We start from the raw sequence: 12,500 nt of genomic DNA, 5'->3' as shown, positions 1-12,500 counted from the left end.
CGGGACACGTCCCCGAGAGGCCCTCCCTTGGCGCCGCCGAGCCTCCCCGACGCTCCCTAGGCCCCCGACGCCGGCGGGCCGCTTGCAACCTTCGGGATCGATCACGCAGCAGAGGAAGAGAGCGGGGGGTGCCGCCACCCGCCCGCGGGCCGCAAGACAACGGAAAACGGAGCAGCTGCCACCGACCACGCCGCGGGCCACCGGCTTTCGCCCGCCTCGCAGCGATCGGCTTCCCACCCGGAAAAAAAGCCGGGGGGAAGGGCAAGCCACCGCACCAAAAAAAAAACTAAAAAAAAAAGCACGCCATGCGTCGCACGACCCGTGCTAGCCACGGGGGTCACGAGCCAGGGGTGGGGGCGAGAACGCGCCTCTCAACTCCTCCCGTAAAACCCCTCCAACCACCGGACATACGGTCTCTTTTCTCACTCGCCAACACAGCCAGCCCTTCTCTCTCGCCTTTCGCTTTCGCTTCGGTGGCGGCCCGTGACCCTTCGTCAGCGCGCGCTTCTCGGTGCCGCGGCTTAGGGCCGCGAGAGAAAAAGAACGGAGGCCGGGCGGGCACCCCCACACTGCCCCGCACACCGGCACGCTTTAATAAAAAAGAACGGAGCCGCTCGCAAAACCCAGCCCCCGCCGGCAACGGCAACCACGGCAGCCGGGGCAGGCCAGACACCACGGGCCGCCCCGGCACGGTGCCTCGATCGCGCCCGGCCGATACCGAGAAAGGGCGAGGCGCCGCCGCCCCGCCCACGACACACTCTCGGGGGCTCACTCGCTCGCTCGCTCTCTGTTGGGTTGCGGGGTCCGTCCTGGGGGGGGGGACACGGCCGGCCACCGCGGCCGACCGCCGCCCCGGAAAAATTCTGCCCGCTACACGCGGGTCCCCGGCTTAGGGCCGAGGAAGGGGGACGACTTCAACAACACACGGCAGGGCCGGACACTCCCGTCACCGAGCCCCCCTTCGCAGGCAAGCAAGCGAAGCCGAGAGGCGAGGCCACACGCCCCACTGCATGTCCCCCGCTGCCCTTTCGATACGGACACAACTCTGGCAACACAGGTCGGGAGCGGGAAACGAGGCGCAGCCAACCTCGGCCAAGCGAGCCACGCCCGGGGGGCTCTCGGGGAGGGGGGCCAGGGAAAGCCCGGGCAGGCTCAACACAACCCCGGGCCGGCCCCACAGAAATCCAGCCCCGGCTGCCGGCCACCAGCGTGCACCGGGACCGACAGCCGAAGAAATGCCGCACCCGGCGAGCGGGCGGGGCCCCGGCTTAAGGCCGGGCAGAAAAGGGGCGAGGCGCCGCCGCCTCGCCCGCCACCATCCCCGGGGGAGCGAGCGGGCGCCCGGCTCCCCGTTGTCACGAAACCGGCAGCAGCCGGGCCGGAGCGGGACACACTCGCGGCTTTCTCGCCCTCTCTCTGGGCCTTTTTCTCGCTTCTCCCCCGCCTGGAACAACGCAGCCTCGCCTGGGCCGGGGGAGCGCGGTGGCTCTCGGATCGCATCGCTCTCTCTGGGGGCTTTCTCGCTTCTCCCCCGGACTGAACACGCAGCCTCGGCCTGGGCCGGGGAGCGGCTCTCGGATCGCATCGGTCTCTCTGGGGGCTTTCTCGCTTCTCCCCCGACTGAGCACGCAGCCTCGCCTGGGCCGGGGAGCGGCTCTCGGATCGCATCGGTCTCTCTCTCTGGGCTAACCTGTCCCAGTCGAACTGGGTAAGACGGGAAGCCGGACGAAGCCACGCGACTCGCCCCGACATCGGCGGTGTTCTTCTGGCCCTGGCGACCGCACGCGCGTCCGCCCTTCTCCGCCACGGACACAGGCACGGCAACAGCCTGTGGGGATACGGCCCGTCACCTCGTTCCCATAATACGGACAGATGGGCCCGAAGCGGCGGAGGCCGGAAAGAGAACCGATGTACGTGACCGAGGGGGCGCAGTGGCGCACGCCGCCTTCTACGATGACATAGCCGGAGGCAGCGAGAAACAGCGACCCCTTGGAGTACTTCCAGGCCGGCAGCGGACAACAGGTCTACCAGCCATGAAACGGGCAACAGGTCTACCGACGGCTTGCTGCGGACAACAGGTCTACCCAGCCATGAAACGGGCAACAGGTCTACCAAGCTGCGGACACCAGGTCTACCCAGGGCATGCTGCGGACACCAGGTCTACCCACGGCTTGCTGCGGACAACAGGTCTACCCAGCTGCGGACACCAGGTCTACCCAGGGCATGAAAAGGGCAACAGGTCTACCAAGCTGCGGACACCAGGTCTACCCAGGGCATGCTGCGGACACCAGGTCTACCCACGGCTTGCTGCGGACAACAGGTCTACCCAGCCATGAAACGGGCAACAGGTCTACCAAGCTGCGGACACCAGGTCTACCCAGGGCATGCTGCGGACACCAGGTCTACCCACGGCTTGCTGCGGACACCAGGTCTACCCACGGCTTGCTGCGGACACCAGGTCTACCCAGCCATGAAACGGGCAACAGGTCTACCAAGCTGCGGACACCAGGTCTACCCAGGGCATGCTGCGGACACCAGGTCTACCCACGGCTTGCTGCGGACACCAGGTCTACCCAGCCATGAAACGGGCAACAGGTCTACCAAGCTGCGGACACCAGGTCTACCCAGGGCATGCTGCGGACAACAGGTCTACCCAGCCATGAAACGGGCAACAGGTCTACTCACGGCTTGCTGCGGACACCAGGTCTACCCAGCCATGAAACGGGCAACAGGTCTACCAAGCTGCGGACACCAGGTCTACCCAGGGCATGCTGCGGACACCAGGTCTACCCACTCAATGCTGCGGACAACAGGTCTACCCAGGCATGAATCGGGCAACAGGTCTACCAAGCTCCGGACACCAGGTCTACCCACGGCTTGCTGCGGACACCAGGTCTACCCAGCCATGAAACGGGCAACAGGTCTACCAAGCTGCGGACACCAGGTCTACCCAGGGCATGCTGCGGACACCAGGTCTACCCAGCCATGAAACGGGAAACAGGTCTACTCACGGCTTGCTGCGGACACCAGGTCTACCCAGCCATGAAACGGGCAACAGGTCTACCAAGCTGCGGACACCAGGTCTACCCAGGGCATGCTGCGGACACCAGGTCTACCCAGCCATGAAACGGGCAACAGGTCTACTCACGGCTTGCTGCGGACACCAGGTCTACCCAGCCATGAAACGGGCAACAGGTCTACCAAGCTGCGGACACCAGGTCTACCCAGGGCATGCTGCGGACACCAGGTCTACCCAGCCATGAAACGGGCAACAGGTCTACTCACGGCTTGCTGCGGACACCAGGTCTACCCAGCCATGAAACGGGCAACAGGTCTACCAAGCTGCGGACACCAGGTCTACCCAGGGCATGCTGCGGACACCAGGTCTACCCAGGGCATGCTGCGGACAACAGGTCTACCCAGGCATGAATCGGGCAACAGGTCTACCAAGCTCCGGACACCAGGTCTACCCACGGCTTGCTGCGGACACCAGGTCTACCCAGCCATGAAACGGGCAACAGGTCTACCAAGCTGCGGACACCAGGTCTACCCAGGGCATGCTGCGGACACCAGGTCTACCCAGCCATGAAACGGGCAACAGGTCTACTCACGGCTTGCTGCGGACACCAGGTCTACCCAGCCATGAAACGGGCAACAGGTCTACCAAGCTGCGGACACCAGGTCTACCCAGGGCATGCTGCGGACACCAGGTCTACCCAGCCATGAAACGGGCAACAGGTCTACTCACGGCTTGCTGCGGACACCAGGTCTACCCAGCCATGAAACGGGCAACAGGTCTACCAAGCTGCGGACACCAGGTCTACCCAGGGCATGCTGCGGACACCAGGTCTACCCAGGGCATGCTGCGGACAACAGGTCTACCCAGGCATGAATCGGGCAACAGGTCTACCAAGCTGCGGACACCAGGTCTACCCAGGGCATGCTGCGGACACCAGGTCTACCCAGCCATGAAACGGGCAACAGGTCTACCAAGCTGCGGACACCAGGTCTACCCAGGGCATGCTGCGGACACCAGGTCTACCCAGCCATGAAACGGGCAACAGGTCTACTCACGGCTTGCTGCGGACACCAGGTCTACCCAGCCATGAAACGGGCAACAGGTCTACCAAGCTGCGGACACCAGGTCTACCCAGGGCATGCTGCGGACACCAGGTCTACCCAGCCATGAAACGGGCAACAGGTCTACTCACGTCTTGCTGCGGACACCAGGTCTACCCAGCCATGAAACGGGCAACAGGTCTACCAAGCTGCGGACACCAGGTCTACTCACGGCTTGCTGCGGACACCAGGTCTACCCAGCCATGAAACGGGCAACAGGTCTACTCACGGCTTGCTGCGGACACCAGGTCTACCCAGCCATGAAACGGGCAACAGGTCTACCAAGCTGCGGACAACAGGTCTACCCAGGGCATGCTGCGGACAACAGGTCTACCCAGCCATGAAACGGGCAACAGGTCTACTCACGGCTTGCTGCGGACACCAGGTCTACCCAGCCATGAAACGGGCAACAGGTCTACCAAGCTGCGGACACCAGGTCTACCCAGGGCATGCTGCGGACACCAGGTCTACCCACGGCTTGCTGCGGACACCAGGTCTACCCAGCCATGAAACGGGCAACAGGTCTACCAAGCTGCGGACACCAGGTCTACCCAGGGCATGCTGCGGACACCAGGTCTACCCACGGCTTGCTGCGGACAACAAGTCTACCCAGCCATGAAACGGGCAACAGGTCTACCAAGCTGCGGACACCAGGTCTACCCAGGGCATGCTGCGGACAACAGGTCTACCCAGCCATGAAACGGGCAACAGGTCTACTCACGGCTTGCTGCGGACACCAGGTCTACCCAGCCATGAAACGGGCAACAGGTCTACCAAGCTGCGGACACCAGGTCTACCCAGGGCATGCTGCGGACACCAGGTCTACCAACTCAATGCTGCGGACAACAGGTCTACCCAGCCATGAATCGGGCAACAGGTCTACCAAGCTGCGGACACCAGGTCTACCCACGGCTTGCTGCGGACACCAGGTCTACCCAGCCATGAAACGGGCAACAGGTCTACCAAGCTGCGGACACCAGGTCTACCCAGGGCATGCTGCGGACACCAGGTCTACCCAGCCATGAAACGGGCAACAGGTCTACTCACGGCTTGCTGCGGACAACAGGTCTACCCAGCCATGAAACGGGCAACAGGTCTACCAAGCTGCGGACACCAGGTCTACCCAGGGCATGCTGCGGACACCAGGTCTACCCACGGCTTGCTGCGGACAACAGGTCTACCCAGGCATGAATCGGGCAACAGGTCTACCAAGCTGCGGACACCAGGTCTACCCAGGGCATGCTGCGGACACCAGGTCTACCCACGGCTTGCTGCGGACAACAGGTCTACCCAGCCATGAATCGGGCAACAGGTCTACCAAGCTCCGGACACCAGGTCTACCCACGGCTTGCTGCGGACACCAGGTCTACCCAGCCATGAAACGGGCAACAGGTCTACCAAGCTGCGGACACCAGGTCTACCCAGCCATGAAACGGGCAACAGGTCTACCAACTCAATGCTGCGGACAACAGGTCTACCCAGCCATGAAACGGGCAACAGGTCTACCAAGCTGCGGACACCAGGTCTACCCACGGCTTGCTGCGGACACCAGGTCTACCCAGCCATGAAACGGGCAACAGGTCTACCAAGCTGCGGACACCAGGTCTACCCAGGGCATGCTGCGGACAACAGGTCTACCCAGCCATGAAACGGGCAACAGGTCTACTCACGGCTTGCTGCGGACACCAGGTCTACCCAGCCATGAAACGGGCAACAGGTCTACCAAGCTGCGGACAACAGGTCTACCCAGGGCATGCTGCGGACACCAGGTCTACCCAGCCATGAAACGGGCAACAGGTCTACTCACGGCTTGCTGCGGACACCAGGTCTACCCAGCCATGAATCGGGCAACAGGTCTACCAAGCTGCGGACAACAGGTCTACCCAGCCATGAAACGGGCAACAGGTCTACCATCTCAATGCTGCGGACACCAGGTCTACCCAGCCATGAAACGGGCAACAGGTCTACCAAGCTGCGGACACCAGGTCTACCCAGGGTATGTAGCGGACACCAGGTCTACCAACTCAATGCTGCGGACAACAGGTCTACCCAGCCATGAAACGGGCAACAGGTCTACCAAGCTGCGGACACCAGGTCTACCCACGGCTTGCTGCGGACACCAGGTCTACCCAGCCATGAAACGGGCAGCAGGTCTACCCACGGCTTGCTGCGGACACCAGGTCTACCCAGCCATGAAACGGGCAACAGGTCTACCAAGCTGCGGACACCAGGTCTACCCAGGGCATGCTGCGGACAACAGGTCTACCCAGCCATGAAACGGGCAACAGGTCTACTCACGGCTTGCTGCGGACAACAGGTCTACCCAGCCATGAAACGGGCAACAGGTCTACCAAGCTGCGGACACCAGGTCTACCCAGGGCATGCTGCGGACACCAGGTCTACCCAGCCATGAAACGGGCAACAGGTCTACTCACGGCTTGCTGCGGACACCAGGTCTACCCAGCCATGAAACGGGCAACAGGTCTACCAAGCTGCGGACACCAGGTCTACCCAGCTATGAAACGGGCAACAGGTCTACCAAGCTGCGGACACCAGGTCTACCCAGGGCATGCTGCGGACACCAGGTCTACCCACTCAATGCTGCGGACAACAGGTCTACCCAGGCATGAATCGGGCAACAGGTCTACCAAGCTCCGGACACCAGGTCTACCCACGGCTTGCTGCGGACACCAGGTCTACCCAGCCATGAAACGGGCAACAGGTCTACCAAGCTGCGGACACCAGGTCTACCCAGGTCATGCTGCGGACACCAGGTCTACCCAGCCATGAAACGGGCAACAGGTCTACTCACGGCTTGCTGCGGACACCAGGTCTACCCAGCCATGAAACGGGCAACAGGTCTACCAAGCTGCGGACACCAGGTCTACCCAGGGCATGCTGCGGACACCAGGTCTACCAACTCAATGCTGCGGACAACAGGTCTACCCAGCCATGAAACGGGCAACAGGTCTACCAAGCTGCGGACACCAGGTCTACCCAGGGCATGCTGCGGACACCAGGTCTACCAACTCAATGCTGCGGACAACAGGTCTACCCAGCCATGAATCGGGCAACAGGTCTACCAAGCTGCGGACACCAGGTCTACCCACGGCTTGCTGCGGACACCAGGTCTACCCAGCCATGAAACGGGCAACAGGTCTACCAAGCTGCGGACACCAGGTCTACCCAGGGCATGCTGCGGACACCAGGTCTACCCACGGCTTGCTGCGGACAACAGGTCTACCCACGGCTTGCTGCGGACAACAGGTCTACCCACTCCAAGCTGCGGACACCAGGTCTAACTACTCCATTACGCGGACAACAGGTCTACCCACTCCATGCGGCGGACAACATGTCTACCCGCTCCATGCTGCGGACACCAGGTCTGCCCACGCCGTGATGCGGACCACAGGTCTACCTTCGCCATGCTGCACGCAGCCCGGGTCGCACCGGAGCTAGGTAGACCCGGTCGCCGCGGCCGTCGCAGCGCCCTCGCCCTCGACGGCGGACCCACGCCGCCGGTCCCGGAGGCGGGTAGACCTGGTCGCCGCGGCCACGGCGGCCGCCCATCCCGGAGCCCAGTAGACCTGGCCGCCGCGGGACCGGCCAAGTTTCCCGGAGTCGTGTAGACCTGGTCGTCGCGGCCACGGCCGCCGCCGCTGCGCCTTCGCCGGCGACGGCGGTCCCACGCCACCGGCCCCGGAGCCGCGTCGACCTGGCCGCCGCGGGACGGGCCACGTTTCGCGGATCCGGGTAGACGAGGCATCCTTGTACCATCTCGGAGCCGGGGAAACCCCACAGCCTCTTAACGCTCCGGAGCCCAAGTGCTCCAGCAGCCTTGCCCCGCCCGGCAGAATCGATTTCAAGACCAAGACATATTTTCGACAACATTTTATTTCATCATTTCATTTCATTTCTTTTCATTTCATTTTATTATTTTATTTTATTTCGTTTTGTTTTGTTTTGTTTTGTTTTGTTTTGATTTGATTTGATTTGTTTCATTTCCTCTTTGCCTTTTTTGAATGATTGCCTCTTCTATTTACTCGGAAAGAAAATCTTTTCCGGAAAACAAAACTCTTGCCAAATCTTATTTGTGATCCCTTTGGGCCCACAGCCGAGCTGACGGAGGGCCTGTGCCCGGTTCTCGCCCTGCTGACACACTGACCCCCCCAAACGGCGTCCTCCCTACCCCACGCCTCCTCCCCCGTCCCCCAGAGACCCTACCTACAGAGCCCCCCCCCCCCCACAAAACAGAACCTCACGGGCCGCAGCACAGCCAGGGGAAGCACGTACGTGCAGCGAAACTCGGCCCAAAGCCGCCGCGCCCTGGCACAACTCGCCCTGCCCCTTCCCGCCCCACGGAGGCGGCTGCATCGAGGCGACCGGCGCCGCCGTCGGCAAGCGGGTGGCCGCTTTCGGGCCGGTTCTTCCGCGGAAGGTCTGCAGAGCTCTTGGGGCCTCGGCGCGGGTTTGGGGGGCCGTGAGGGCTCGCTGTCGAGGCGCCCGGGGCCGGCACGAAGCCGCCTGCCCTCTCCCTGTCCCTGCCCCGTCTTCCGCAGCCACCCATTAACGCTGGGGGCGAGCCCGCCCTCCGCCATCAACCTCCCATGCAGCGCTTTCAGACTTTCCCCGCCCCTGCCCATTGTCGGCTGGGGGCGCCCTGCCCCCCGCCGTCAGCCTCCCTGGCAGCGCTTTCAGACTCTCTCGGGCCCCTGCCCATTGTCGGCTGGGGGCGCCCCGCCCCCCGCCCTCAGCCTCCCTGGCAGCGCTTTCAGACTGCCTCGGGCCCTGCCCATTGTCGGTTGGGGGCGCCCCGCCCCCCGCCCTCAGCCTCCCTGGCAGCGCTTTCAGACGGTCTCGTGCCCTGCCCATTGTCGGTTGGGGGCGACCCCGCCCTCCGCCATCAGCCTCCCTGGCAGCGCTTTCAGACTGCCTCGGGCCCTGCCCATTGTCGGTTGGGGGCGACCCCGCCCTCCGCCATCAGCCTCCCTGGCAGCACTTTCAGCCTCTTCCTGCCCCCGCCCACGGTCCCACCGGGCAGTTTACACGGCGGCGGCGGGAGGCTGATGCCGAGGTCGGCAGGCGGAGAGCCTGGTGCACAAGCAGGGATGGCGGCGGGATGATTGGCGCCGTCTGTCCCTGGTCAAAGAAGCTCTCTGTTCAGCTTTCTCGGAGCCTTTTGCTTTGGTGGCGTTCCTTCCTCCTCCGCCCCGGCGCCGCTCAAGCCTGCGGCAGGGCGGCAGCGCGGCGGGTGGGCGGCCGGGGGGAGGGGGGAGGGGGGGGGGAGGGAGGGAGCGCGCGAGCGAGCGAGCGAGCGAGCGCGCTGCAGAAATGAAGCCCGGAGCAGGGCCGCGGTCCATTCGAGCACGGGGAGGGGGCGCGACAACGCTGCCTGCTCCTGTCGGGGAGCGCTTGGGGAAGTGGGGTGCCGGCACCATGACGGCGGAGCGGACAGGGGCCGCGGCTGGGGAAGAGGCCGGCGGAGCTCGCCAGTGGATGCTGGCGCACGGAGCCGGCAGGGACACCTGGGCACGGCTGGGACCGAAAGTCGCCCGCCTTCACGCCCCGCCTTTCGCCGGGGGGAAGAAGACGCGAGAGCAGGGCTGCCTGCTGGGCTGCCAGTGCCCGCGGTCATGCCGGACGTGCAGGCCGACCGCCGAAGGCGTGCTCGCCGCTGCAGAGACGACAAGGGGGCCGCGCGTCCGATGGAAGAGACGGGGCGCCATCGCGCGGCGGCCGGGCTGCAAGGCCGGCCGACGGTAACAGGACTACCACGCCGCGGGCGGCCAGAGACAAAGACCGGCCGAGGGCAACAGGTCTACCCAGCATTATGCCGGCCGGTACCAGGGCCGGCCGAGGGCAACAGGTCTACCCAGCATTAGGCCAGCCGGAAAGACGGCCGGCAGAGGGCAACAGGTCTACCCAGCATTCGGCCGTCAGGTAACACTGCCGGCCGAGGGCAACAGGTCTACCCAGCATTCGGCTGGCCGGTAACACGGCGGGCCGAGGGCAACAGGTCTACCCAGCATTAGGCCGGCCGGTAACACTGCCGGCCGAGGGCAACAGGTCTACCCAGCATTAGGCCGCCACGTCCAAAGGCCGGCCGAGGGCAACAGGTCTACCCAGCATTAGGCCGCCACGTCCAAAGGCCGGCCGAGGGCAACAGGTCTACCCAGCATTCGGCCGCCACGTCCAAAGGCCGGCCGAGGGCAACAGGTCTACCCAGCATTCGGCCGCCACGTCCAAAGGCCGGCCGAGGGCAACAGGTCTACCCAGCATTCGGCCGCCACGTCCAAAGGCCGGCCGAGGGCAACAGGTCTACCCAGCATTCGGCCGCCACGTCCAAAGGCCGGCCGAGGGCAACAGGTCTACCCAGCATTCGGCCGCCACGTCCAAAGGCCGGCCGAGGGCAACAGGTCTACCCAGCATTCGGCCGTCAGGTACAAAGGCCGGCCGAGGGCAACAGGTCTACCCAGCATTAGGCTGCCACGTACAAAGGCCGGCCGAGGGCAACAGGTCTACCCAGCATTCGGCCGTCAGGTACAAAGGCCGGCCGAGGGCAACAGGTCTACCCAGCATTAGGCCGGCCGGTAACACTGCCGGCCGAGGGCAACAGGTCTACCCAGCATTAGGCCGCCACGTCCAAAGGCCGGCCGAGGGCAACAGGTCTAACCAGCATTAGGCCGGCCGGCAGAGGGCAACAGGTCTACCCAGCATTCGGCCGTCAGGTACAAAGGCCGGCCGAGGGCAACAGGTCTACCCAGCATTAGGCCGGCCGGTAACACTGCCGGCCGAGGGCAACAGGTCTACCCAGCATTAGGCCGCCACGTCCAAAGGCCGGCCGAGGGCAAGAGGTCTACCCAGCATTAGGCCGCCACGTCCAAAGGCCGGCCGAGGGCAACAGGTCTACCCAGCATTAGGCCGCCACGTCCAAAGGCCGGCCGAGGGCAACAGGTCTACCCAGCATTCGGCCGTCAGGTACAAAGGCCGGCCGAGGGCAACAGGTCTACCCAGCATTCGGCCGCCACGTCCAAAGGCCGGCCGAGGGCAACAGGTCTACCCAGCATTAGGCCGCCACGTCCAAAGGCCGGCCGAGGGCAACAGGTCTACCCAGCATTAGGCCGCCACGTCCAAAGGCCGGCCGAGGGCAACAGGTCTACCCAGCATTAGGCCGGCCGGCCGAGGGCAACAGGTCTACCCAGCATTCGGCCGTCAGGTACAAAGGCCGGCCGAGGGCAACAGGTCTACCCAGCATTAGGCCGCCACGTCCAAAGGCCGGCCGAGGGCAACAGGTCTACCCAGCATTAAGCCGCCACGTCCAAAGGCCGGCCGAGGGCAACAGGTCTACCCAGCATTAGGCCGCCACATCCAAAGGCCGGCCGAGGGCAACAGGTCTACCCAGCATTAGGCCGGCCGGCAGAGGGCAACAGGTCTACCCAGCATTCGGCCGTCAGGTACAAAGGCCGGCCGAGGGCAACAGGTCTACCCAGCATTCGGCCGCCACGTCCAAAGGCCGGCCGAGGGCAACAGGTCTACCCAGCATTAGGCCGCCACGTCCAAAGGCCGGCCGAGGGCAACAGGTCTACCCAGCATTAGGCCGCCACGTCCAAAGGCCGGCCGAGGGCAACAGGTCTACCCAGCATTAGGCCGGCCGGCCGAGGGCAACAGGTCTACCCAGCATTCGGCCGTCAGGTACAAAGGCCGGCCGAGGGCAACAGGTCTACCCAGCATTAGGCCGCCACGTCCAAAGGCCGGCCGAGGGCAACAGGTCTACCCAGCATTAGGCCGCCACGTCCAAAGGCCGGCCGAGGGCAACAGGTCTACCCAGCATTAGGCCGCCACATCCAAAGGCCGGCCGAGGGCAACAGGTCTACCCAGCATTAGGCCGGCCGGCAGAGGGCAACAGGTCTACCCAGCATTCGGCCGTCAGGTACAAAGGCCGGCCGAGGGCAACAGGTCTACCCAGCATTAGGCCGCCACGTCCAAAGGCCGGCCGAGGGCAACAGGTCTACCCAGCATTAGGCCGGCCGGTAACACGGCCGGCAGAGGGCAACAGGTCTACTCAGCATTAGGCCGGCCGGTAAAACGGCAGGCCGAGGGCAACAGGTCTACCCAGCATTCGGCCGTCAGGTACAAAGGCCGGCCGAGGGCAACAGGTCTACCCAGCACCTGCCAGGACGGCAGGGCGCCGAACCGGGCTCCGCGTGCCACCGTCTTGGCCTCCCAAACGCCGACCAACGACGCTTGTGGATGGGGCGCGATGGGCGCGGCGCGCGGCGCCCCGGGTCCCCGCCGGCACCAGGTCTACCTCGCCGCCTGGAGACGGCAGCAAACGGATCCCCCTCTCACCGCGCGCGCGCGCGGTGAAGGGAAACCCGCCG

This window comes from Sturnus vulgaris, unplaced genomic scaffold (assembly GCF_052056855.1).
Source record: "Sturnus vulgaris isolate bStuVul1 unplaced genomic scaffold, bStuVul1.hap1 Scaffold_156, whole genome shotgun sequence".
NCBI lineage: Eukaryota > Metazoa > Chordata > Aves > Passeriformes > Sturnidae > Sturnus > Sturnus vulgaris.
Note: the sequence above shows the minus strand (reverse complement) of the source record.